The following is a 27,586-nucleotide window of genomic DNA, read 5'->3' as shown; positions in this document are numbered from 1 at the left end:
TTACGTGTCCTTTTGTGATAAGTAGCGAACTTTCCCAATCCACTACCTTCGTGTCGAAAGTGAGTGTCTGGCTACGAAACTTTTATTGGAATCTTCGCGGAGCGTAATTTAAGCGTATTCATGATTCGATGAGCGGCGTTGCCTTGCACATCAGAGAGCCTGTAGGTGTAGGACAGGGTAAATGTCGAACGGTTCATATTGAGCAAGGAGAAACGCTCTTTTGTCATCACAGTCGAGCGCACGTAAGATAGTTCAATATTCTGCCGTACATCCAGCTGAGAAGGAACATGCACCTCTCAGGACTGCTGAGTTTTGCCGAGTGGTGCTTACTCAGGCAAACATTTTCGTCCTAACACTCGATACGATCTGTCGGCCAGTGCAGTCGGAATGCTAAACTGATACGCTTTCGCAGTCAGCATATATGAAACCTGGAACACGCGTCGTTATGGTTAGGCAGTGAATTTGGGCGGTTCTTGCCTAGAACTATTCCGACAACCACTACAATAGTTCGCAATTTTGTGGGGACACACAGGGAAATAATTGTTCGGGAGTCGAGCACTCTTTTAAGGCCTCGTAATCAAGTCTGAATACAAATAGAAACGATGAAAGAGTTGCTGCATAACTTCGGTTTCGTTCCGGTCATCGTGCTTCAGGCGATTCGAGCAGAAGCAGAAGCAGGCCTGGAGGGCTGCTGGCGCTGCCCCTTGCCAAATCTGGGGCTGCATCATTTCACAACGCCGACGACGTCCCTACTTCATAACTCACTATCGACTCACTTATTCTCACGATTACGTCCTGCTGAGGGAGCATCGACTTATAACCCGGTTCGAACCCTTCTTGGCGGCTCTGGCCAATAACAAGAACGAGATGCCTTGTGAAGGCCGAGGTAGGGGAAATGACACTGTCCTTAGTCACACCGCCTGGGGATATTAGTTAAGCAAGGTTATATGTATACGCACCGCGCCTCCTCCAGGCCACCTGGCGCGCGAGTTCTTCCTACATATCCCCGCGGGGCCAACGTGACGCGAAACTCGGCGCGGCCTCATCGGCCACTTCCGTTCGCGGATATTTATTATTGCCAGCTCGCGCGCTTGCTTGCACACTCGCTCGCTGGTGAGGAAGTGAAAACGAGTCCACCACCGCCTTCGAGGCCACGAAACCTGCGGGAGCGAGCCAATTGACTCGATGCGTATCGCAGTTTTCGCCGCACTGCGGGATCGCGCTATGCGTGAACAAAGGTCGTGTACTGTCGCGTCGGCAGTCTTGGGGAGGTATTCTGTAAGAGTCCACCTAGTGGACATGTCCATTTCGTCTGTCGCTGAAACGCCGATTGGCTGTAGCACCTCGCTGCTGCGTACGCGCAGCCCAGCCCAGCCGATCAGGACTTCAATAGCAGACAAAATGGACATGTACACTATAGGTGGACTCCTCCAGAATACCTCCTTTGGTCTGCTGACCCCTTCAAGCGGGTTTCGTTCTGAGTTTTGCATGGTGAGCTGCTTGTACTTACAAACACCTGAGCAACGTTCGCTGTGGAAGGGAGATTTTATACGTTGCCACGGGAATGTGTCTCCTTCAGACCGGAGGATAGTTCGACGCGGCGGGCATTTTATTGAGTCAGCCAACAGCTATATAAAACACGCCTTACTTTCTTATTGCAGCGAGTTGCCCGCATTTCATATAAGGTCCCTGTTTTGGTTGTGTTTCTTCGGTCTTTTATCTATCAGTCATTGGCTCCTCTACTTCAGAAACTTATTGCCTACGCCCTCTACTAAAGGTGCCTAATCATACTTCCTCGATAGCCTTGAAGTTATATTCTTGCTATCTAGCCTATCACTTCTTCAGGTGACCTTCTTCTGTAGAAGTGAGGTTATACGACTTATTGTTAGAGACATATAGCTTGTATATCGTGTTTGTTTTCCTTTGGACTTGTCCTTTCTAATATGTAAAGTCTATGTGTTGCCTATTACCAAATATCGGTATGAAGTATCTTTCCTTTGGTCTACGGTTCTTTCGAACCAGTCTTCCTCAGAAAGTAAGCGCACTCTTATTGACAAATAGTTTATAAGGTAATTACTTCACACTCTGTTCACACAAAATTTATAACATCTCTATTAGCTCTCGATGGACAATCTAAATAAGTATTTGGCAGGGTTCTATCCTATTCCCATCAGAACCAGTCGTTACTGACTTGTTGTCGATGCACTAGCAAGCATACAAAAAAAAAAGCAATGATTATTCCAAAATGTTTTTCCAAACTGCTTTTCGAATGCCGCATGCCGCGATTTGTCTGCTGCGGCTTACGTGGACGAAGACTTGTGTTGCACTCTAGGCGAAGCTAAGAGGAACACCCGCGATAGCGCGTGTGTATGCCTGGACAGACAGTAAAGAGGGTCCGGAAGGGATGGGAGTAGGGAGCGGGGGGGATGGGGGGCTGCAAAAATAGTTCCAGCGTAACGATTGACCCTGCCAGGTCTCTCCTCCTCCGCAGTACCCTCCTCCTTGCTACGTTCCTTGCCCGCTTGTTGTGTCTCGCTTGATCTGCCATCGTGAAAGCAGAAAACAAAAGTGCGCGCGATGGTAATCTCCGGTGTGTCTGTCCGTGTGTGTGTGTGTGTGCCGCCCGCAGGGGCGCTCGCCGAACGCTCAACCGGAAATGACGAGGCCAAGCGTAACGTCACAGGTGATCGAGCTGGTGGCCGCAGCTCATCGCGATTCCCTGCACGGCCAGCCAGGCAGGTAGCCGGCAATGAAACCGCGTTCGCGCGAACGTAATGCATGTGGAAGCGCACGGGACGATTCCGCATGCCGCACTGGCCAATCGAAACAGACTAAGAACTACAATGCCAGTCGAGCCCTCAGTTCCTAATTTCGCTGAGCTTAGGCACGCACGAATAGCGATGGATTGAAACCGATATGCAGGGGCAGTGGAGGGGGGGGGGGGGGGGCTGAGAGGGAAACGGGTGGCATATGCTTCCGCACAACTATCCAGCCGCAGGAAACGCGTCTCTTCCGCTCAGCTGACGAAGCTATGCACGCGATGACGCAGCACTGCATCGCGCATTAGAGTTACTGTGTAGGCTGGCATATACACGAACACCGTTGTGCATGACTGAAGAACAGTTATTCGCTACCTTAGCGCGCTATTGTGTGTTGTGCTCTCGAAGCTCAGCCTTGCAAGATTTCTTCGCTGATTACTGAAGTGCCGACTCGTTCACTTACACTTGATGGGGTAGCTGAAATGCGTGAACAGCACCTAGGCGGCCTGCTTAGCAAATAGGATAGAAAAAGAGATGGCAGAGGGAAAAAATAACTGTCATCCAACTGTGCATGAACTTCGAAAATATACATGCACCAAAAGTGAAAAGGCCACATGTAGGAATCGTTTGAAACAAATCGATTCTCAAGAAAACAGCACCGAAGTGCTGATAACATGCGAAGACGCACAGCTGCACCTTATAGAAGCGACAGTATGGAAAGTCCGGAAAAACGAGAAATATACATTATATCTCTTTTATTTAAATACAGCTATTGTGTTTAGAACTAATGTATAATATTGCCTTATTATGTACACACAATTCATTCTGTTTACGGTAGTCACATGCTGTCAAAATAAAAAAAAAAACTTCAAATGGTTATTCAATGTGAGTTATACTTCATTCGAAGGGAAACGTTTGGCGACTCTACTTGTTGCTCATCATTCTTACCGAAATTAGGCTCTTACCAAAATTCTTTGGTTCATTATCACAAAAGTTTATTCTGGAGACTGCAGTGTATCAATGTCTCTGCGTTTTCGATGTTCTGAGTTCCCCTCTTGGCTTTTTGTACTTCGATAATATTCTTTCAGATGAGTTCCCCGCTCATCATCATCTAGTGCTGAAAGCGATGCGCGACGCGTCGTCATGCAGAGCGTGACGTTCCGCGAAGGTCGTTGCCATCTCGTTGTGCGGCTAATTTCTTAAGGTGGACTAACTTCCTCAATAAGCTGTCATTTGTAGGGATATGCTGAACGCATGATTCATTTCGCGGAAGATGAGAGAAAGGTATTGCTACAAAGTTTGTTTGCGCTGTAGAGTCCTCAGAAAGCGTTGTCATTCGCCGCCGAGTGCAGCTTAATTTTAACCAAGCCACTTACGAGCTCTCAATGTATAAGGGCACCACAGGCGCATTCGCGCCGTTGACGCTGCCGTCGTCGTCGTCGTCGTGCTGTCCCGCCATCGACGGTGCATGCGTGGCCAGCATTCGGAGGTTTAGAAGGTCTTCGGAAACGCGGAGTGCGTTTAGCTGCAAATAATAATAATAATAATAATAATAATAATAATAATAATAATAATAATAATAATAATAATAAAGGACGGGGCATAATGGCCATACCGTCGAGTCTCCACTCAATCGGGTTCGTTGGTGGGAACCAGGCCAGCGCTCTGCTTTCCGCGACTGGCATGAGCGCGTTGCGCACACGAGCAATTATCAGCACACCAGCGTTCCTGCCTTGCTGCTGCGTGTATGCGCCGCTCCGAGCGGAACGAGCTGTAAGCGTCAAGCTAACATCGTCTAATATTGCAGTCGGCGCTGACTAACACCCACGGTGTCCCGTCGGTCTCACCTGTGTGCACTGTCGAGGTTCGACGCGCCTGCGAAGCCGCTGGCGGCGCCGCTCATCGTACGAGCGTTGTGAGACGCCTGGTAGCTGCGAGGGCGCTGTTTCTTTTTGTCCGGCAGGACGCCATGCGCGCTTCGTCGTGCCAATATTTGAGAACAGGGTACAGCTAGAACACCGTCCGAAGTGGTCGAGTGCAGCGCTAAACCTTGTCCATGGTCCCGCTTCGTGCTAAACTGCCAAATTTGTTTCTTGTGGCGCGTCGTGGGCATAACATTTTCTCTTCCGTGAAACATTTTTGTCGGATTTAATTCCTGGCCCTGTTTCTTTAGAAATGTAGATCACTGGACCAGAAAGAAAGAAAGAAAATCTAGACGGTACATGTTTGAAAAAGAACGCTTAAGCAAGCAATGAAAAAAGGAATTAGAAGGCCCTTCAACTTCTAACTGACGTTGACGAAAGGAAACGTCATCGTGAGCGACTAGTTGGGGGGAGCTAGAATGGGGCAATGTCACTGGCGCAATGCACTCTATCGTCTCACCGCTCGCGTGAGGGGAGTAAGAGGAGCGTCGGACTGCGTAAACTGTTTGAGTGCAGTCTCTTCGGTATCGCTTCACATTTCCAGACTGAACATACCCACGGGCACGTTTACGGATCGCACTATACTTTTGGGATCGGCCCACATCTTTTAGGCGCCGGCATCGGCCGGGGAAATATATATAGTCTAATAACACATAACCGATACGGAAAAGGGGGTGTAACTCGCTAAGGAAGGCATTGTCTTGAAAAAAGCTCAGCCTTAAGGGAAGATTCGATCACATGCGACGTAACTGAGAACACGAATCCTGTCTCCCTGTGATCAGTCTTGCTACCGGCAAATACGGAGTTCGCGCGTGCCAAGCTCCCTTTCAGCTACTTCGCCTCTCTATTGCCATCGTCGTGGCGCCCACTGAGGCGAGCGGCTTAATCGCATACCTTCGACGATCGGCAACTGTTCAGCCGCTGGCACGAAAAAAGCCGAGAAGAGTGATCCCTTTTCCCTTTATTTCTTCTATTCTCTGCGCATTCATCTCGCGCTTGCAAACGCGTGGCGGCGTCGGTATACACACGGAAAAGTCGCTCGGGCGCACCGTACCCTGCCGACGTCGGTTTCCCGCCGCGAAGAGCAACAAGTCAGCGTGAGCAGTAGGTCACGAGGAAAAGAGAACCCCCCCCCCCCCCCCCCCCTACTCGGGGTGCGCGAAAGAAAGAAGCGCCGCCGGCGCTGCGTTGAAGCCGAAACGTCCCGTCACGATCGGATCGCAGCGGGAGGGCACCTGCCTCGCCTCGGCTGTGCGGCTTCGTCGCTGTCTTTCGTTGGGTTCGTTTACGCGATCGCACTATCCGCGCGCGCGCTCGCTCGCAGATTCTCGCGCGCGCCTCCTCTTCGTCGGGCATCCCGCGCCCTTCTTGCGCAGCCGGCGGCGGCGGCAGCCGAGGTCGTGCTTCGCCTTTCGACCTTTCTTCGAGCGAAGGGGCGCTTTGTTGGACCTCGTCTCGGCCACGCGCGTATCGAGGCTCAGCAGCGCCGGTTCACGTGGTCTCGTGTGGCTCGTACGTGTATATACGGTAAGGGGTTTTTTTTTTTTTTGCTCGCCCCGCCGGTCGCCCCTTTTCCCCAATGACCTCGTTGGGGCGCGCAACTCTGGCGATTTCTGGGCCGAGCGCGCGCTCGTAGTCTAGCCTTTTTCTTCTTGTGTCTTCTTTTTTTGTTCCCAACTTTTGTAATCCTCCGGGATTCGGTAATCGTCGAGCTCGCTTTGGGTGATCGGTTCGCCTTCGTAGGTCGGGTGACCGCGGTGATCGGAACGCGCGACAACCTTATAGTTCCTGCCGACTTATAATTAAGCGCATGCTGATCGTACCGGTTCAAGTTCCGCCCCCGAGTCCTTTGTCTCGGCGTTACGAGCGCGTGAGAATCAGACTTGGTGTGGAAGTGCGAAGCAATAACGTAAGTTTGATGAGTCTGGAAGCAGACGCGGGGTATGGACAGTGAAGGGCAGTGCATTCGTTAGGCGCAGTTCGGACGGCTTTATTCATGAGGCCGTACTCGGAAAGTATGACGCCCGCCCACGTCACAAGCTTTCGCCCTGCAATGTCCCGCCCCCCCCTCCCCTCTCTGCTTTTTCCTTTCAAGCAGGGGTAGTTACGATCGATGATCACTAACAGGCCGCATGTTAGTCCTCTCTACGCATGTTAGTACTCTACGCATGTTAGTGATCATCTGGCAATAATAATAATAATAATAATAATAATAATAATAATAATAATAATAATAATAATAATAATAATAATAATAATAATCGTAATAATAATAATAATAATAATAATAATAATAATAATAATAATAATAATAACATAGCAGCAAACGTGACGCGAGATGCTGAAGCGGTCATTGTTATAGGTTGGATGAGAAAATTAATGTCATACGCTTTCATTACATTGTTCTCAGATTGGGCATTACCTGGAACCTGAGGGAACGTGTAATCATATTTACACGTGTATTCGTATATATAACTTGAATAATATGGATGGTCTTTGTTTTTGATAAATCGACCCAAGATGTTCGCGCCTATCAATGACGCCGGCGACTTTTCTCCAGCGTGTAATAAAGAATCACTCAGAGAAGCGTAAACGAATTATTCAAAAGTATAGAAGATGTCCTCGATGCGGACAGAGAACAGCACACACATACAACTAATGAACACCAAATCCATAAAAGCTCTTCGTTCGTACGCGCCCGTTTTATCGATAGCTGGAATGGCATGCCATGGTACACATATGAAATAAACATATGAAAAAAGAAATAACCTTTTGTCTATCATATTTTCTTTTCTTTTTCACTTCCCTTATCAATTTGGCGCTACCCCTGCAACCATGAACAGCTACCACCTCATCCAGTTTACTATTAATCTCAACTTAAGAAAGAAAGTCCTGCACAAAATGCAGACTGCAACAGCTGTGTTTCGTCCTTTTCCAACCCCACGTTTAACTTTCCGTCAGCCCTTATCCCCTTAATTTTTGTTTCGCACAAGAAGCCGGCACCACTAATCATACGTGAAGTGCGTTGGCAATGACGGTGCAAATTGTTCGCAACTCTGTTTCCTTGATGCTGTCGTTATGTTTGCGCTGCATATCTGCAGCGTAACAACAACACTCTCAAAGTATGAAAGGAAACACAGACAGTGTAGGCGATGTATTAAATTTAACGATAATTTTGACGCCCTAACGCCCACTTCGGCAAAATATGTCTTGACACCGCCCATCCCGCGATACCGCGCCACCTCTTCCGTAAATGCTGTGCGTATGTGCTTACTTCATCGCTGGAAAACATAAAAACTGGAACATTGGGGTAAGAAAATTGTACGTGAAGGAGGCTTGCTCATGAATACACATCACGAGAGTGACAGCCTGAGTGGAAAGTCTTAAAGCGAGGGGAAACATGTTTGACACCACATATCGGGCAATCAATGATGATAACATAGTGAAGAGATAGTCTTTTCATAGCCTGTGGCGAGGATACGTCAAGCGAGAAATCCTAAGCATATGCGCCATAATTAGGCTTTAATTACGACCTTTTAATGTGCAACACTCAGAGCCTAATGGGAAGCAGCGCCTTGGGCGTGATGATCAGCACTAGGAGCTTTGCTATGGAGAGGACAGAAATAAGCGAGTACTGAAATAAAAAAAAATTATAAAAAGAACAAAACGGACGAAAACATGACTAAAGTCCGAACCCGCTGCTCTGGGTGGGTGCTTTATTGGTGGCCTAACAGCGTTAACAAAGTTTCGAGCGCGTCAATTTTAATTTTAACTGTCTAAAGTTTCAATCACTGCATGAACATTGAAGCCCGCAGCCATTACACCATCAAATGGAGGTGATGCATGCGTAGGCTTTCAGAGTTCCCGGTGCCCCGTATCGCGTACTTTGTTTGCGTAAGTGGATATGACGTAATCGCCGAACTGCGCTGGAGAAGAAGAGAATTAAACTCTGTCTCCATGATTGATTCAATAGGACAGGGCAAACAAATAAGGATGGGTTTACGAAGAGATAGAGAGAGAGAGAGAGAGAGAAGTATATGCCGTAAATTGTGTTTGAATATAAACAGAATGCGTACCCCAAACAAATGTCGCGACAAAGGCTGACGCAGCAAAAAGCGCGGCGGAAAGATTGTTCACATTCTTTTAGCGCCGTACGGGAACGCAAGAATGCAGGTTTGTTTGCCAGCTCAATCTTTTCAAATTTCTCCATGAGGCCTTAAGTATTCTGTGAGGAATCTTGACCTTTGAAGCCCTAAGTGAGCTTCGTTGACGCGTTCCAGTCTGAGAAACCAGCATAACTTCTAGTGGCGCTTATCGTGGGCCGACAGGAAAGGACGAGTTTGGAACCGCATTGCAACGTTTCTTGCTTTGCTGTTGGCAGGTAACGCTCAGCGAGTAAAAACACAAAAAATAAAAATGGAAAGAAGGGCCCAATCTTAACCACCTTCAATGAAACAGAAAAGTATTTCTCTACGTTTTGGTGACGTGTGCTCCTGCAAAAACGCACAAACAAACGCGCGCGCACCCACGCACAGGCGCTACCCCCCTCCCCCCCCCCCACACACACACAATATTTGGCCACATGCATGGCTAATGGACATTTAAATTACCAGCGCCACTTTGTCTCACAATAAAATGCACCCAGCTGTTTATAGAACCTGCCAAAAAAAAAATTCTATAACATGTTGTGCAGCTTTGTAACATTAAGTTAACCTGTAAAAAAGAAAAAAAGAAGTGCAAGGCAAATCAAAACAGAATACACCCGTTTGCTTAAAATTCACATTGAGTGATTGTTTCTATGCCATTTTGGCAACCTCCAGAATAAATTGAGTGGCACGTTACAGTTGCTTCGTATTTCGTAGGGGAGCGAGAAGATGCTAGACTCGTATCCAAGAATGCTTCTCTGGAAAGCCACTAGGAACGTATGATTTACGACATTGATATACGTATGGTAAACTTGTTTAGGAAATAGCTGGCCGCTCCGGAAGCTTTAATACGAATTGGGCTACTGAGGGTGCCGGAACAAAGGTGTCATATCGTTTAAGAGGACATGCGGCAATCTCGAGCTATTCCGCGCGTGACAGAAATTTATTAAATAAATAAGAATAAATATAGAAAATACTAAAACAAAGAAGTCTTGATAACGGCACTGCATATAGAAGTACAAAACTTTTCATGGAGTTGTTACTTGTTATATCACTTGATATAATTTCAGACAGAAAACTTATGAGGCTACTTCGTTGACACATTTTAGTTAGTATACTCGTACATAAGCTCTGCGCTTGAGATCACCAGGTTGCGGTTTTTGAGAGCTGCGAAAAGTACATAACCTGAGTTTATGAGAAGTTCGAGTTCTACCAAAGTTCACTAGTATCCTGTATCGAAGAGTATTGGCCGACTTAGCACCGTCTACCTGCTAGAAGTTATTTTTTCTCTAAATGGCTGCCTTTAAGCAGGCTTTTCTGTAGCATAGTATGTTTAGCGGGGAAACACCCGCCGATTGAGAATAGCGCATTGGGTATGAAAGTAAAACTTAGTGAAGGGTCGTTCAGTAATACTACGCCGGCGTGCCGAAGGCGCTAACGTATACGCACGCACGCACGCACGCACGCACGCACGCACGCACGCACGCACGCGCACTCATTATTTCCCCTCGGAGAACACGGCGCCTACCCTGCCATCCTTGTGTCTTTCCATTTGTACGCTTCAGACTGCCGTTGATTTCTTGGCGGCAAAATATAAGCTAAATAACCACTACCTTTCAGACCGGCACTTAAAGGAAGCTATTTTCAGCGACACAGAGTAAATGTGTCCCGAAGCTAACAAGCACAGGGTGAAATTTTGCGCCGGCCAGCCGGCTACACTGAAGAAAATGTACAGCCGCTCCCAGAGTTAACGCATGCGTGGTGCCTTGAGTTGCTTAAAGAAACGCTGCTCAGAATCAAGTTGGTTACACGTGGAGACGTTTTGCCGGTGGCTAGAATAAATGTGGCGTCGCTTGTCTTAAAGTTGCCCTAAAGTCACCTTAAAGTCGCTTGTCTTAAAGGTGGCATGCTCAAGACGCACTGGTGGAAAGTCTGCCAGCATGAGAGAGAAAGGGCGCGAAAGAGAGAGAATGAGTACGTCCAAAGGCTTTAGTGCGAGCCGTTATAGGCTTATCCGATGATGGCCGAGCACTGGGCTCTGTGCTATTCAGCAAGCCGCGTCAGCCTCTACGAAAGCTGATCGTGATCTCTCCCCGCGGGCACGGATCACTAATGTATTTCTCCACGTCCTACGATGAAGAAACAGGGCGGTGTTTGTAATAGTTTTGCTAGGGACGTTTTCTCTTTTTCGCCTCGCTTCCTCTTATTCCTCAGCCTAACGCGTCACGCGTGAGCAGCCAGTGTCTGGAGGACAGTGCACGGGCATGTAGGCACACAAACTAGTTGGTTTCGCAATCGTCTCCTATAACCAGCGGGTATTTTTCGAGGAAATGCGAGGAGACAAACAAATAAATAAATAACGAAGCCAACGCGAAAGCACGAATAGTGCGGCTGTTTCGGAGTGATCCACGCATCGTGGTTCTCCCAAAACATCGCCGCTAATGAGGCGGTATTGCGTGGCGTGTTGGTTTTCTGGAGCGCGCGCGGAAAAGTGGAACGGGAACAGATTAGCGGTTTTACAATCTTTCCATCTCAATATGTATTGTTCTCCTTTCTTTCAGTGAAACTACGTATGCCAACTTTATTTCTGATTTGCTTTACTCGAACTCGTCTGGGCCGTTAAAGTTGCGGTGCGGTCCAAACGACTCTTATCCAAATGGGCAACTAGCAGGCAGGAGGCGGTGGTTATACAGGCGAAGCGAACTGGAAACTGGTGTTCTTCTTTCGGAAAGGTAAAGCAAATTGCATTGCGAAAGGATTGCTTCACACGGTACCACATTATGTGCGCCTAACGGGTGCCGCTATAGAGGAAATAATTTGGATTATTGTTATTTGGCTGCAAATCCAAAAGTCTGCGATAGGCTAGGAGTACTGCAGATACGGTGTCGTATTTTCTTGTTGCCGCGCTTCCTTAATCTGTGATCTGCTAATCCTGGTGCGAGTAAAATGATAAAGGTGTTGAGTTCGAGTGCTAATGCTTATTAAGGTATCAAGCGCTCCGCACTTATTCTGAAAACTTAAACAGCAAGAGCTGCCCACTCAGAATGCAAGCAAACAAACAAAGAGGCGATTGCAAGTGAACCTGTGGGGTGAAACACATTCCATTGGGACCACACATTCTTCATGCACTTTGTTGCGATACCTATCACAAGCAAATAAAAGATGTTCATGGCTTAGAAAGTTATCTGAAGTTGGATACTGAAGGTTATAAGCATTCAAAGCGAGGGATACCGAGGGATACCGATGGATAAGCGAGTTTTGAACTGGGAACGAAGGTTTATCTGTGTGTGTGTGCGTGTGTGCGTTCAGGAGGGGGTTGGGGTGTTGCAACACCGATATTTTGGTAGCAAAAAGCACCTAGTGTAGCAGCAACAGGTCATCATCAACACAATTTAGTGCAAAGGCAGCATACAGACACGGAGCACAGTATAAGCTCGGCCCAGGAGCACAGTCCGTATAGGCCACGTGCCACTGTACGCGCCGGTGCTTTACGGGAATGACTAGAGAAGACCGACTAGACCTGCATCCACTAAGGGCTTGGTCTCCAGCACGCGCTGTGTAGCACTTATTCGCCATATCGATTTAGACGACAGCAACGAACACCTGTATTTGGCTATATCAAATTCAACGACAAGTCGCTGCTCAATCCACAAGGCCAAGCTGCCGTCCCATGCGAAAAAACTGACGCCATCGTCCCTGCCGCAGTTATCAGGGCAATGAGTTCCTTGCCTTCTCGAACACCTGAGAGCGGCAGTGTTTGCTGTGCAGCTCTAAAAGTTGGTGACGCTGGTATTCTCACCAAGACGTCACGTGGCGCTTAGTAGGGTGTTTACTGCAGCCGAATCCGTTGTTTACTTCCAGCCAGCGAGTGTCTCGGCAAGATAGCGTTCCACCAAGTCGGTGCCGAGGAACCAGACACTAATTGCATCGTGCAACATTCGGGGATAAAAGAATTCGCGCGAGTTTAAAGATTTTAAAGCAAGATGTTTCACCGTGAGGCAGCAGATAACTCCCGGAAATAACCTTCCTGAAATACATTTAATGACTTTCCTTATATAGGTTGTACGCATATTCCGATAAGCTTAGTAAACCTGTTTCGATATGACCGACTTGCCCTTTTCTCGTTGCATTCGTTGTGTCTCCCTCCTCTATTAACGTCCCCCGAAGCACTCGCTTAACGGTACAAGCACCCGTCAATGCGCAGCAAAAAGAATAAATACGAAAAACAAAAAGAAGGGCCAGGAAATTACGTTAGCGGAGCAAAAAAGGACTAGGTAAACACTGTTTAGTCCAGGAAGAGAGTTGAGGAGCGAGCCGCTCATGTTCGTCATTCAGATGAAGTCACCGTGCAATTGTTTACGGATATAGATGCTCGGAAAAGAAAAAAAAAAGAGAGAGAAAAGTTGCGAAAGAACGGAAGCCGGGCAGAAAAACTAATCCCAATTTCTGTGTTCTGCCGAGCAAATCGCTTCCGTTCCTTGCTATAAATTGTGCGGTTATCGCTCGGTCCTGCGGCTCAGGCTGGTTTTCCAAAAGGCGCGCTTCGTCCCCCTGTCTTTTCCGGGACAAACGTGAGTTTCCGGAGTCGCCCATCCGGACTCACGTTACGTCCCACTTTGTCTATCACGGCGGTCCTGTTGTTTTACCGTGCACGCCTTTCTTTCCTTATCGGTTTTTAGTCGCTCTCAATAGGTGTGCCGCGAAAAGTCGCGTAGCCAGCTTTCTTCGTTTCTATTCCTGGAAATTATCTTTAATTGGGCCCTCTTCCCTTTCTAGCGAAGAAAAAAAAAAAACTAAATATGCTGTCGCACGCCTTCAAAGGCTTCATTGTTCAGCCACTAATCAGTGTTTCATGCATGAATTTTGCGGAAGACCATTGCGTTCAATATGGGCGAACAATAGCAAACGTAGGCCCTTTCGATATGTGAAATAATAGGTCTGAAACTTTGTTAGCGTCGCGTTCATTTTCTTTATTTCTGCCTTCAGAAAGTCACTACTAATAGGCAATAGTTCTTCAAGCGTTCTTCAAGGAATGCCTTATCTGTACTTAGTATATTTATGTGTCCTACATATCATAACATTCCAGTGTCGTTGGCATAACAGCGTAGTACGTCTGTGACTTTTCCAGGTGCTTCGTGAGGGCTGTTTGGAACAAGGGCCTATGTGTATAAATAATTCTGTGAGAGACCGCTACAATTATGCCGGGTGTGTCATTGCAGAACTAGTGCTTGAAAAACAGACTGTCGTGCAGAAAACAAACAAACAAACAAACGCAAAAATAAAACAAAACATTAATAAAGAAACTATTAGATTTGCTATGGCAAACTAAGAACAAGGAAGCTCCCTAACTATCAGTGATTCATTTCCAAAGGCCCAGTTATTAGTCTTCCCCCTGAACTTGGTAATCGAAAATAATTTTCGTGACACCTTGGTGGAAACCGGAAACCCGTGTTACGCACATGTTTCATGCATAGCTGAAGAGCCACAAGAATTTCTCGAAGTATGAACTTCTGTGAAAAGCATTTGCCTACCAAAGTAGTTATTTAGTCGAATATGTTTCAACGCCGTGGCTTTTGCAGCACTGAGCAAATGTCCTAAAACAAGGCTTATTCAGCTGACGTATTGTTGTTATCCATTCATGATGCAAGCTGCTCACGACTAAATTCGACATCACTGAAGCATCCTGCTGGTTTACCTAGTACGTCCAGTTAGTTGATATTAACTCAAAAGTTTCTCTTCGCACACAATTATAATTTTATGAGGCAGCAGTCAGATGCACATATTTGAGGCCTGTAAGTCCCGTTCCCCCGAGTAAACAAATAGACATTTTACTTTAGTATGACACGTGGTGATGGGTCAATAAATTGTAGAACGCGAAGTTTATGCTCTTCTTCTATTAATGTTCTGCAATCTCCCTTCGCAAGCCTTAAATTATACAGGACTCAGGAGCACCCGATTTTTTTTTCTCTGCTGAATAATGCGGAAGCAGATCGTCAGGCTCTGCCCAACCAGAGGGAAGAGGCTCATCTTGCGTTGAAACCTATGTCGTAAGGTAGCCTAATAACCTACTAAATTATTCCGAAACCGGCGGACGTTTCCGAGAGGGTCGCAGCCAAGTGAATCGACAAATCAACCGTTCCTTCGTCTCGGTAGGTCTCGCAATGCACGAGAGTATACGAACTCCACGGGAAAACAACACGCTTTTATGAGCTGCAGAATCGAAAACCTGGGCAAAGGGAGATTTATTTTGCGTAACTTCTTTTTCTTGATCGCCTGTTTGGTCAGATTGATAGCTTCTGCAAAACACTATATGCAAATATTTAGATGGTTCCTTAATTTGGCGCTCGTTTCCTTTGATTTGGCGTGTGTTTCCGACAATAAAGCAGAAATAAATGTTAGTTGTAGCGCAGTTTTGACGCTACGGTCGTACTCACCAAAGTATAATACCAAATCAAGTTGGCAAAGCATGCGCACCATATTATTTGTTTAAACGATATTAGTTTCCAGAATACTTTCCTTCCGATCCTGCGAAAGGACTAATATGGCACTTCTAATGTAAAACACATTACGTTGCACGGTTGCAATCGAGGGATCGTTATGAAATTAGGCAACATATGCAGCGTTACAAGGTTACAATAGTTATGCAACGTATTTACAGAGTGTTTACAGCAACAAGGACGATTCCCTTGAGACAGTTTTACATCGCGCTGGCATTGATGTCATTGCAAGCTTGTGTTATTGCTTGCAAGCGCTGATTTTGTCAGATACTTGTTCCCAAAATATCACACGTTTTGAGCCTAAAATATAGCTGTTTCGTTTAGCATCCGAAAACGCGAGTTAGATTTACGCCGACATCATGAATCTCTCTCCTGTGTGTTAATTACAATGACAAGATTGTCTTCCGCTGATCACTGCGTATGTTTCATATTTTAGATCGCTTTATGCGAAACAGTTTCAACGAGAAACTAATCTTGTATGTTGTGTGTTGCACGTTAATGTGTGTATGCTCAGTATACGTATCATTTCATTTATCATCGCATTCACTTGAAATAGCATGCTCGAGCAGGTATAGATATGACAGGTATAGATATATAGGTATGCCGTATAGGTTTGAAAGGGATGCCATCTGTCATACCTATACAGTTTCTATTGAAGAGCCTCTCTGCCTCTCACTTCTTCAAATAATTTGTGCGCGATGTGCTCTACAAATTTGGCTAGTTTTGGCTCATCCTGGCTCATTTAGGACATACTTAAGTACGTTCGAGCTCGTTCAGGCCGTGTTGCGTCTTCCGAGAAAGAAAGCAAAACAGGGCGTACTTGAACGCATTAATATCTTTCAGTTGCAGTACAGTAACACCTTTATGCACCTTCATTATTGCACCGGTTATGCATTCGGGCACCGTACGAAGTCACTTACGTGGTTACCATCCTTCTGCTATATGCTGATTCACATAACTGCTCAGTTTTCACTAGGAAGATCGATTGTTTCTTTTGGAGTACGTTTCTCTACTCTCATCATCCTCCTGTGATTTCTTGATGCCGTAGTGATAAGTAGGACGTTACAGTGCTCGCAATAGCGGAACCAGTCCCGCTGCAAAGAGTCTGTGTGGGGGTAATCCTCGCAGAGCGGCTCGCTGACCTCTTCCCTCTCTCTCTCTCTCTCTCTCTCTCGCAGCCGGGAGCGTAGCGAAGCGGCCTTGGAAGAACAGCACCTCGTGCGACCCGGACACGCACTTCGTCTGTCGGAGTGACCCAAAGATCTGCATAGCGCTCTCCAGGGTGCGCGACGGCTCGGCTGACTGCCCCGACGCCTCGGACGAAGGTGAGCCGCTGCCCTCGCTCGCAGCCGCGTTTTCTGTTCGGACTGGCGTCAAATACTTCGCGCCATGAACACCCGCAAAATCACGTGTCACGGCGCGAAAGAACGAACAAACACGAAGCAAAACAAAACAAGCGAACCATTCTTGATTACAAGCTCCGTATCGGCGCACAACTGTACATGTGGACTGGTGAAAGTAGGTATAATAGCTGGGTTGCGGCTGGGGGATTCGTAAAGTATGATGTTTAGTTGCAGCGTGCAAAAAAGAAAAAAAAAGAAAAGAAAAGCCTGTCTCGGTATACGTCTTCCTTTCGTGCTGCAACTAAAGGCCTGGCGAAGGACTCAATAAAGAGGCAAAATAACAACCTCGATTGGTACATTACGGTCCTGGAATTGCAAGTAAGTTAGTATTCCCTCCCCCTTGCCCATTTCCCCAAATAGGCCTATAGCCATCATTGCTAGACGCGCTGCCTATAACGTAACAAACGACTGGTTAGGAATAAGACTGACAAGGGGAACATTGTCTTGTTTCTAACCAGTCCTTTGTTACGCCTTAGGCAGTGCGTCTAGCCGCGATGTCTCACCAACTAGCACATAACACTAACATAAAACCGTCATTTAAATATAAAATTATATCTGGCTTACCGCGAGCAAAGGTGTGGTATGCCAGAGAAGACTCAAAAGCAAAAGGCAGGTGTTGACGCCATAGGCTTACATGGCCTTTCCGAGGGGGTAAACATTAGTTTAGTGACAACAAAAACTAATATTCATTGCGTTACATTGGAAATGGAATAATCATCTTGCAAACTCGTGGTTTTTTTTGCAAAAGCTTTCTTACGCGTCAAATAGTAAGAAAATAATAATGAGTTGCGACGTCGCCCTATCTGTCGCAAAATTAGATACAAATAGCGAAAGGGGCTCATTTTACTTTGTTTCCTGATAATCAATGTTCTTACATATACGTAAAAGAAATACAATTTTGGAAGAGTAGTCTAGGATTAATAAAACGGTTGAACTGGGTCTATTTAGCGTCTCTGTCATGTCACTGTATGAAAAAACACGGAGTGTGCTAGAAGTGATAGGTGTAATATGCTGATGGAAAGCTCAAATTTCCCTGGTTGCCACGACAACCGTGGCGTCTGAACAGTCGCAGGCCTGCATGTTATCTTCCTTTAGTTCTTGGATAGCACAATGGTAAGCCCTGGGCGTTTCTGACCGCTGAGCCGCGCTCCAGAGTCAATTTCCATATAACTCCGGACACAAGAACCTCAGTCGAGTGGACGCAGAAAACATCACACAAGCGATTTGTCATTACTTTCCGTTGATTCAGGCAAGCTGGACTGAGGGAAAAATAATAAAAGAAGAATAGGAAACGTCTTTCATCGATATAAGTGCCTTCGCTTTCCTCGTATAGAGAGTTTTCCCTGTGATTTGTACTGGAATACTTGCCACCATGGGTCTCACGCAGAAGGTCTTCGAATTCTGCCTCACGCCGCAAGTGGGAGCGGTACAATCTAGTTTATGCCTCAAAAAAAAAAAAGAATAATTTGTTCTCTGCCCTTCCAACCTCTGCTCGAAACTTCACGGAGCTTCCACCGGACGTCCTCGCGACAGAACGACGGCGCGCGATTATTTAGTTTCGGGTGTCAGCAGTTTCCAAGACCCGAAGTTGCTGCGAGAAGACCAATCTAGACAAAGAAGCTCAACTGCACTTGACATCGAATGGCCGGTTTTTAAGGGACTCTACGGCAAGGTGTGGAGCAACCTATTTTCCTCCTAACATTGAAATGGAAGAGGGCAGTGTTTTGTAGAGCAAGGTGCCATTTAGCCGCGAAGTGTTACCAGATCCAGGACGGCCAGTTTTCCGAAGGACTTTCGCGACAAGAATTCTATTTCCCCACCTTTAGCGGTGAGGTGAACGTAGCGCTCCGTAGGAGCTCTGCTTTATTTTTTTTTTTTTTGTCAAGATTGGAGCCAGATCGATTGAGTGTCTTGCTACCCCGAAGAACTGCGTAGATGCGCTCGTGAGCACTTTGGGTTGAAAGGGACAATTGCTTTCTCGACGCTCTCTATACATGTTTCATCTTCTCGGCGTTTCTGTGAAGGGATATTAGAGAACTGCTTCTTGACTTTTATACCGTGCACTCCACTCGGGATGAAGATCAACTTGGTTCTCGCTGTGCGGCTCTGCCACTGCTGGGAGAGCGTGAAGAGCTCAGCTTCTGTATCGCTAAGTTAATATACGACGTCGCGTCGACAATCACAATTTCCTCAATGCCTTCGTGTGTTTTGCTTCGCCGGCAACAGTTCGTACGCCACCGTAGCGAAATTATTTCGACATTTTGCGGAACATTTGTCAAGTAACCAGATTTCGCAGGAAGCATTCTCGAAGGCAGACGAAAAGAGAATGGACGACGACCTATTTCATTCTAGTAATGATGGGGGCGGAAGAATAATAATCACACTAGCAACACGCTTGTTTTATGGCTTATAAGTTAAAAAATTTTATCTGTGTGTCAGCAGTGACTCAGATGGATATTATTTTTTTTTTCACCGCCATTGTACCTACATTATATGGAATGTGGGGTAGAATACTGACTAACAGAAAGAATTGATATAAATAAATACGCCGTTTCTACTTTTCCTAAGTATGCGTCTCAATTCACTGGGCGGTCTTCCTTCCCTTTTTGGTGATCATTGTAACCGTCTTTGTCATTAAAATGATCACCTCAAAACGCATATTCGTACCAGAGATACTTGCTGTCTAGCCCTGTGCCGTGCACTTTGGTAAAAAATAGGAGCTTCCCCGGTTTTGAGCTCGCATTGATAATAACGTGGCTTAGAGGGCAAAAGAGCAGAGGCCGAATTTACCAAGCTTTTCATTGGTAAGTGCTTCTTTTCCACTGGTCACCAGACTTCGCTAATAATTTGTCCAGCATCAGGACTGCCTGGAATTTTGCTCTTGCGAAATAATTTAACATAAGACATTTTTTGTGAATGTCGCCCCAGAATTAGACTGCAATTCACGAGCTGCATTTCTGGCTACTCAAGCTTACGCATATGGAATCGTGCCTTCCTTGCTTTACTGATGAACGGCGCCGAAAGGTGTTCGACTTGACTATGTGAGATCGGAGATTTTACGAGGTCGTTAGGACGTTGCGGGAGCTTGAACAAGAAGATCGCGTGCTTAGTAATAGTGCGGAATTCAGAGGTGCGGAATTAAATACTACGTAGTAAATACTACGGCGTACTCATCAAATGAGCACGTCATTCACTGAGCGCTTTCAGACCAGACAGGCCTAAAAAAAAAAAAAAAAAGCTACGAATTTTTGCACTTTCTGCAACACTGAAAATATAACGCCGGCGTTTGTAAAACAAGTCTTGCAATTCAGAGCACAATAAGATGCTGCCATTCTACATGCCAAAACGACGATGTGATTATGGCGCGTGCCGTAGGGGGGGGGGGGGTGGACTTTGGTTTACTTCGACAATCTGGGGCTCTTTAAAGTGCACCCAATGCACGGTACGTAATCGTTTTTACATTCCACCCAAATCAGAATGTCGCCGCCACGGCTGGGGATGAACCCATGACCTCGAGCTATACACTGGTGGCTACATATATTTGTTTGCCGAAAGAACTGCATCTTCTGTCTTTTCTCTAATACGTACGCAACCGGTCCTATTATTTTTGTGCAGTGCTTTATTATTTGTACAACATGTCCTGTATACATTCTTTGAGGCTGTCTATTAATAATGTATGTATAATATGTTTTGTTGTAGGCCCCCTATATATACTCCTTTAGTCCTTCTGTGACGCCTCCTTTACCCAATGCCTCATACGAGACCTGTAAGAACATTTTAAATATAAATAAATATAAAACAGTGCAACGCCATAGCCATTAGGTGACCGCAGCGGGTAGTTCAGAGCATGCCTGCGGCTTTTAGAGATCTTGTAATCGTACGACAATAAATAAATAAATAAATAAATAAATAAATAAATAAATAAATAAATAAATAAATAAATAAATAAATTTAGGATATTAGTTTCAAGATAATCTGAACTGCATGTGAAACAATATTTAGGTAGCCTAATTACGTTCGGCGATTAAGATAAAAGGAGCTGTGGGAGTTCACATGCTACAGTACCTGCTTAAAGATGCCTCCAAAGCCAAAGTATGCTTTCACAGGCCAATTTTGACAGATAACAGGGGAGAAGTGTTAGTATCGGGGAGCACGGAACGAATACGGTTGACTCTGACACGTGTGCGTGTGAAAACTCAACCGAGTCACAGGTAACGCTGTCGAATAGGTACTACAACATCAAGAGCACGAATCCCTGCCGGCATTCTCGGACAGTTGATGAGGATGGTCTCATTTAAAGAATGCAAGTCGGCAGCCAGAATAGGTCGGCCGTGGACTATAGTCGCGGTCTACTGACAGAAAACTGCAAAGAAGCACGAGGAAAACAAAATTAAAAAAAAAGTGACTCGAGACAAGACTGGTAGGTCGGTTGTCGAAAGAGGCAAAGCGCAGGCAGTGCAAAGGTAATATGTGAAATACTGGAAGTAACCTTTTCTGCCCTATTAACTTGGCCCACACAAGATGGCTGAGCTCCCACTCCCGGCATCACTTAGCCGAGGCTGGGTTGCAAGCAGCAGTGATGTAGCAAGGAAGAGATGGAGGTAAAATTAGCGGCACCAGATTCTGCGCTCACACTGTATTTCTACTTCTAGAGTGACTTCCGCTATCTTGTGCGGGTCGAACATAATGTGCAGGGAAGCGCACTCCGAGAATTTCGCATCTCCTTTATAAATGCTGGCTTGCCGTCAAGGACGCTAAATGACGCTATGAGTGCCAAACTCTACTCGCTTAACTAAGCAGGTATGCGCTCAGAACATGGTTTTCAGGGGACTTGAATGCACACATTCTTTTCCATTACTTTATTGAAATATAAGTTCCGTTGTACGTGAGTCGGCCTATCAGTGTCTCGTGGTGGTAATACGACTCTTAAGTACCAGCTGTGGATCATGGATAAGGATGGTTAGAGAAGAGCACGAAGCTTTTTGGTATGCACGCGCGTATAAAAACGGATGCGTGTCTTGTTGGCATACCACATCGCTATATCCAAGAGCGCGTAAAATACATAGAGAAGGCGTTGAACAGCGCTGAGCGCTTTGGATTTCAGCTCATCTTTCTTGTCTGTGCTTATCGCGCCTTCAGATTTGTCGAGTTGAGCATGTACTTCGTGCACAAGAAGAGTGAACTTGAGTGAAGAAGAGTGAAAAGAATGAGAAAAGTGCAGAGCTTAAGAAACATCTACTTCAGTCTCCTATTTTTAATGTGAAAGTGTCATATTCCCCGCCCCATTGAGCGAAAATCGTCGTATAGTCGGCGTGACCGAAAGATGGTACCAGAAATGGCCGACGGCGCAAAGACTAAAAACACTTCGACGAATCGTCGGATTGACGCGAAATTTCTCAGGCAGGTGCCTGTAAACAGAGGAAAGTAATGAATCCGAAAAGAAAATTGAGCAAATTTTGGTCTGGGTGGGAATCGAACCTGGGCCTCCGGGATGCGAGACGAGCACGCTTCTCCGAGGCCACGGTGGTTCCACGCTTCTGGCTGATTGAAGGTGCGGCCTAGTGCGTGCATCATAGGGCACCTGACGGGGGCGCAGCCAACGGGGAGGAGGTATTTGGTTTGCCAGCTGACAAGAAAATTTACTTGGAAAGGCGAAAGCTAGAAAAAGTTCGCTCGCGGCAATAACCAAAGCTGATTCACGATCTAGCGGAAAATTAGGTGCACACCGCCCTGCGGGAATGTTATATCGCAAATTCAAAAAAATATGTATATAAAAAAGGGGGGGGGGGGGAGAAGAAGATGTACGTCGGCGCTCCTTCTTTTGCCTGTCCTGGGTTCCTCGGTTCGTTACGCAATCTACGAGTACCTTCGCCGTCATCACTCAGCGCCTGCACATCGTCTCGAGCGGGAGAGAACGCAATAAACACGCCGTGGTCGCGCCGTTGCTCCTTCTAGCGGCGTCACGCAACCTGGGAAAGAGAAGGATCGTTTCGTATAATGGCACGGCGTCCTGTTAGCGCCGGGCGCTCGCTCGCATATGCTGTTGGGCCGCAGGCGCAATGTAGTTCGGGCCCCCACTAATCTAGGGAGACTCAACTTTTCTTCTTTCCCCGTCGACACTTCTGCTGCCGCCTCCGCGCCGCCGAGCGGTCGCAGTGCGTGCATGCCGCGGCCATATTTCATGTCGGAGGCAGAGAGAGAGAGAGAGAGAGAGAGAGAGAGAGAGAGAGTCTTCCGCGTCTGAATGCGCCTTCGCTCGGCGTCGGGTCATCCCTTTTCGTTCGCCTTCTAACGGTGCCGAACCCTCGGGGCGTCGTTGTCGCCGGCGTCGAAAGAAACGCCGCCCAGACGCCTAGAGCTGCGTACATCGAGAAGGAAAAGAAAGAGAGGCAAGCAGGATGGGTTACACGTGAAAGCCTCAAACGCGAGTTGGCAATTACAGGGCCGAGCAGTTTCATTACTCCGGCGGCGCCGTTTCGCTCTCCGCGTTTCTCTCTCTCTCTCTCTCTCGCCTCAGCGCTATACGTGTTGCGATCACGGAGGCCCACGGCGCCCTACATTTCTGTAGCCGACGCAGCGCCGTGAAACCTGTGCGTGCAAGCGCCGACGCGTAATGTGTGTCTGTGTATGCGCGCGTATGTGCCGGCGTGCGTGCGCGAGTGAGGGAGGGTGAACGTCTTTATACGAGTGTATATGTTTTTTATACGTGTGCATACGTTTTTTGTATGCGCATACATTCTTTATGCGTGTGTGTATGTCTTTATACGTGTGTGTCAATTTTTTCGTGTCCCTGTTGGCGCATGTGCGCGAGCGCATGTGCTTACTGTGTGCTTAGAAATATGATCACTCCCCCCCCCCCCCCCCCCCTTTTCTGCTATGGCCTCCCTGAAGGCTAAGTTCATTTTTCTCTTTATGTTTTGTCCTCTCGTCGTAGTTTCGTTAGCCGTGCAGCGTTCCTTCACGACGTCGGGACAGTATTCGTTCCCTGCTTATTACTATTTTTTTAAAGCTGCACGGCCGGTTTAGTTTCGTTAGGGTGCACACGCTCTCCTAGCTCCTTCAGTGCTTTTAGTCGCGGCCCGCTAGATGGTCGCCTCGATAAAAGCTCTCAGCGGCTCCGACCTGTCCTCGTATTTTCTTTCTTTTTCTTCGCACTTTTGTTTTTCGTGGCTTTTAATCTGTTCTCGCTCCCACCGCGGCGGAACTAAAGAGGAGTTCCACGCCGAGCGGCTGGGGACTCGGGCGAGAACTAGCGTAATTTGATAACGCCGCAAGACAAAGAGAAACGGATAAAATGAAATAACAGTTTCAGGGATAGGTGGACGCGCGCAATGGAATGCTAATTTCCAGTGCGCGTCGCCGAAATAAAGCTGTTTGACAGCAAATCTCAACAAGAGCAGAGTAATGCGTTAGCGCACTGGTGTTGTGATTCACGTATCCTAGGCGTTGGCTGTTGTGGCATAGCTTATAAGTAGTGTAACAAAAATTGTCGACGTAGCAATGTCACCGGTGACGAGACTATCTTGTACGCGACCGTAGAGCAATATATGATAACTTGTACTTATCACTTACGTCGTAGCGAGGACAGATACACAATAGGTGCTCGATGGTTTCCTCGCACCTACAGGAGTCGCCCACCGGGCTCTCGGCCATCCCCGTACGACAGGAGCAAGCGCTTGTGAACGCCACTGCCAGACACAAGCGGCACAGCAAGGTTGTTTCGCCGCGGAAAAGGCTAGATGGCAGTTGTAGCCGTAGCGTGGGGTCCAGCTTATTCGACCGGCAATTGAAGGCACTTGAATAACTCCAGAAAGCATGTGACTTTTTGCGTACAGCGTCCGTCCTCGCTAAAAGTATTGGGCGCGTCTGGGTGTCCTTGTGGGCAGAACGGGCAGCCCTGTCAGCAGAGTCGTTGACGACGATGCGACACTGAGCAGGAATCCACTGAACATTTTATCTTGTGCCCTGTTTCCAGAGCATGGCGATAGAACGCCTCTCTGTCCGAGCAACTTTAAACCGACTGGACTCGAGACCGTTCTCTGAGCCAAAGACACTCGGACCGTGACTACACCCGTCACTGGAACAAAAAGCGATTCGTGCACTAATACACTACTTGAAGTGTATTGGTTTGAGAGACCGCTTATAGTGTTCCTGTGCAGAGAGAAGTGCACCCTCCCACGTGCACTCAGTGCTCCCTCTCTCTCTCCCTCTCTCCCTGTCTCGCTCTTTCTATTCTACTTTCCCTTATCCCCAGCGTAGGGTAGCAAACTGGATGCTCGTCTTGTTGACCTCCCTGTCTTACCTCTGCTTGCTTTCTCTGTGTCTCTCTCTCACTCTCTATCTGTCTTATCACTTACGGCTGAGCCAGCTTCGTGGACTTTGGAGCTGGAATTACGAAGCAGCTGTAGTGATGAAAAGGTTGCTACTAATTACTGACAAGACGATATGAATCAAACATTAAATGCTTCTTGGTGAGCACGTGTGTTATTATCTTTCAATGTGCTTTAGTAAAGCAGTATAGCAGCTTTAATTTATTTGTGTTCTTCGTTTTCATATTTTGTTCTTTGCGCTGTATTCGACGAGGGCGAGGATTTAGCCATAGCGGCTGACAAATCAGGCCATGCATCGCATTGGCACTAATACTACAACGCTCGCAGCAAGAAATATTCGAAGTTTCACAGCTGGCACCTGAAAGTATTTGATTGCCTACTACTCCTTGTGAATCACCGCTTCTGGTTGCCAGGTTTCGAACCATCACTCTTGCTTTTTTCTTTTTTTTTTTTTGCACGAGTACCGAACAAAGAGCGTCCGATAACCGTCGCGTCTGATTTGCAGAAAATACAGTATATAGAGCAGCCTCATGGTCCTATCTGCTTGGTCTTAAGGACCCTAATAGTACAGAGGACCGATTGACTCATTTTGTCCCGACCTGACCATATGATTATGTTTTCCTCAATAAGCTTCTTGATTTAGGTATAGCAATAAAAGAATAATACAAAAATGGGGACACAGGCGCCTAATTCATGACGTATAAATGACTGTGAGTTACATTACGCAAATTATACGCAGGATATTTCTAACACTTAGGTGGTAGTCCTTTAGTAGAGCAGGAAAAAAAAACACTCTAAAAGGAAAGAAAGAAATCGGTCTATAATGTATAATGTAGCCGTAAGAAAGGTACCGCGCGAACATTTTTCACGGCTGTTGGTTTGCACGTTGTTCCATCAACCACGTCTGCCTTGCATTCAGCTGACCCGTCAATGCTACTCGCGTCCTAAATCAGATTAATAAATTGCATTACAGCGTTCACCTTAAGGCCGACAGGCCGACTGATTCAAAAAATAAAGCCGCCTGGCTTTTCTTTAATAAAACTCAATCGCGAAAGCAGAACAGCAATGCCAAGAACAGCAAGCGAGGAAACACTTTCGGTCGATGGCTCTCTTCGAAGGTCGTAAAACTTGAAGCTGTTGACTGGTCGCTCGCGACTGCAGATGACTCTTTGGACGGCTGGCGAGCCTTGACGGCCGTCGCGCGGCCCAACTGTACGTGTTTTCCTTCCAGCCTATAACCGGCTGCTATAGTCTCCACGGCACGCAGCACTGCGGTTCGTTTGCTGCACTTGAAGGTCGGGCTCCGTCGACGTTGTCGTCGTCGTGTTCTGTTGCATTCCCAAAGCGTGCACCGGCCAGCGTGTCCCTCGTTTCAGCGATGACCGGCGGCAGAGGCTGCAGCCATCTGGCAGGTGCGACGCCACGTGTATAAGTGGCCTCCCCTGGCACATCGATGAGCGAAAGAGCTTAAATGGGCGACGTCCGTTGGGGTCTTCTCGTTCGCCCACCCGTTTCCTCGAGCCCGCTTCCATTAAGAGAATGAACGAAGAGATGGCGTCGTTAATCGACAGCGCGCAATTACGGATCTTGGTGCTGGTGGCGGTGGTAGTGGTGGCGGTAGCAGGGGCGACGCTAGTTCACGTCTTTCATTTTTTCTCTCTCTCTCTCTCCCTCTCTCTCTCAATCTCTGTCGAGTTGCACGCCGCGATACCAGAGTTTTCGAGACTTGTGCGTATCACGTAACGAGCTTTGCACGCGGAAACCCATCGGCGGCGGCCTTGGATATTTCGAGACGATGATCGAGGCCTTGGCGAGCGGCTGAACCACGGTGCGTCCATCACAAAACGGAAAGCGCGCACATGCGCGCGCCTTTCTGAGTTCTGGCTATACACACGATGCGGATTTAAACGGCGTGTTACGTCATCTATACATGTGTGGAGCCGGAGGAATGTTTTCTTCCCTTTTTTTTTTGCGCAAGGGGGGCTGAAAAACATACAAACGTATAAAGAAGACATGTCGATAGGGGCGTGCCTATTATGGCGTATTAAAATAGCCAAGCCTACCTTGTGCGCGCGGCGATAAAAGCTGAGTGTGAGTTCCGCAGGCGCGGCTGAATTATGGCCAGTTGGATAGACGATCATCGCAACCGCGAACTGCTAAAGGAATAAACAAAGAAAGGAGAGGAAAAGGAGGAAAAAAGCGCAGCGCGAAATTTTCGTTTCCTTTTCATGGTTTTTATTTTCTCCTTCTTTTTTGCCACAGCTGACAGTTTCTGTGAATGGAGCAGCTTTCAATACTTCATCGCCTATGAGTCTTATACCATGCTATTTTCCGCGTAATTTCGCAAGCTGGTATATAGGCGAATACCGATGCAAATAGTGGTCCGTTGCTAGGCTGTAAGAGTTGATTGAGGATTTTCCCGCGCACGTAGATGCACGCCAGCGACAAGCCGTGCCAGCTCACTTGATGACGAGAAAATTTTATGGCTTGTTCCCGTGCTTCAGATGCGAAGAAGGAGGGGCGTAGACTT

This window comes from Dermacentor andersoni, chromosome 5 (assembly GCF_023375885.2).
Source record: "Dermacentor andersoni chromosome 5, qqDerAnde1_hic_scaffold, whole genome shotgun sequence".
NCBI lineage: Eukaryota > Metazoa > Arthropoda > Arachnida > Ixodida > Ixodidae > Dermacentor > Dermacentor andersoni.
This window is presented reverse-complemented; position numbering follows the sequence as displayed.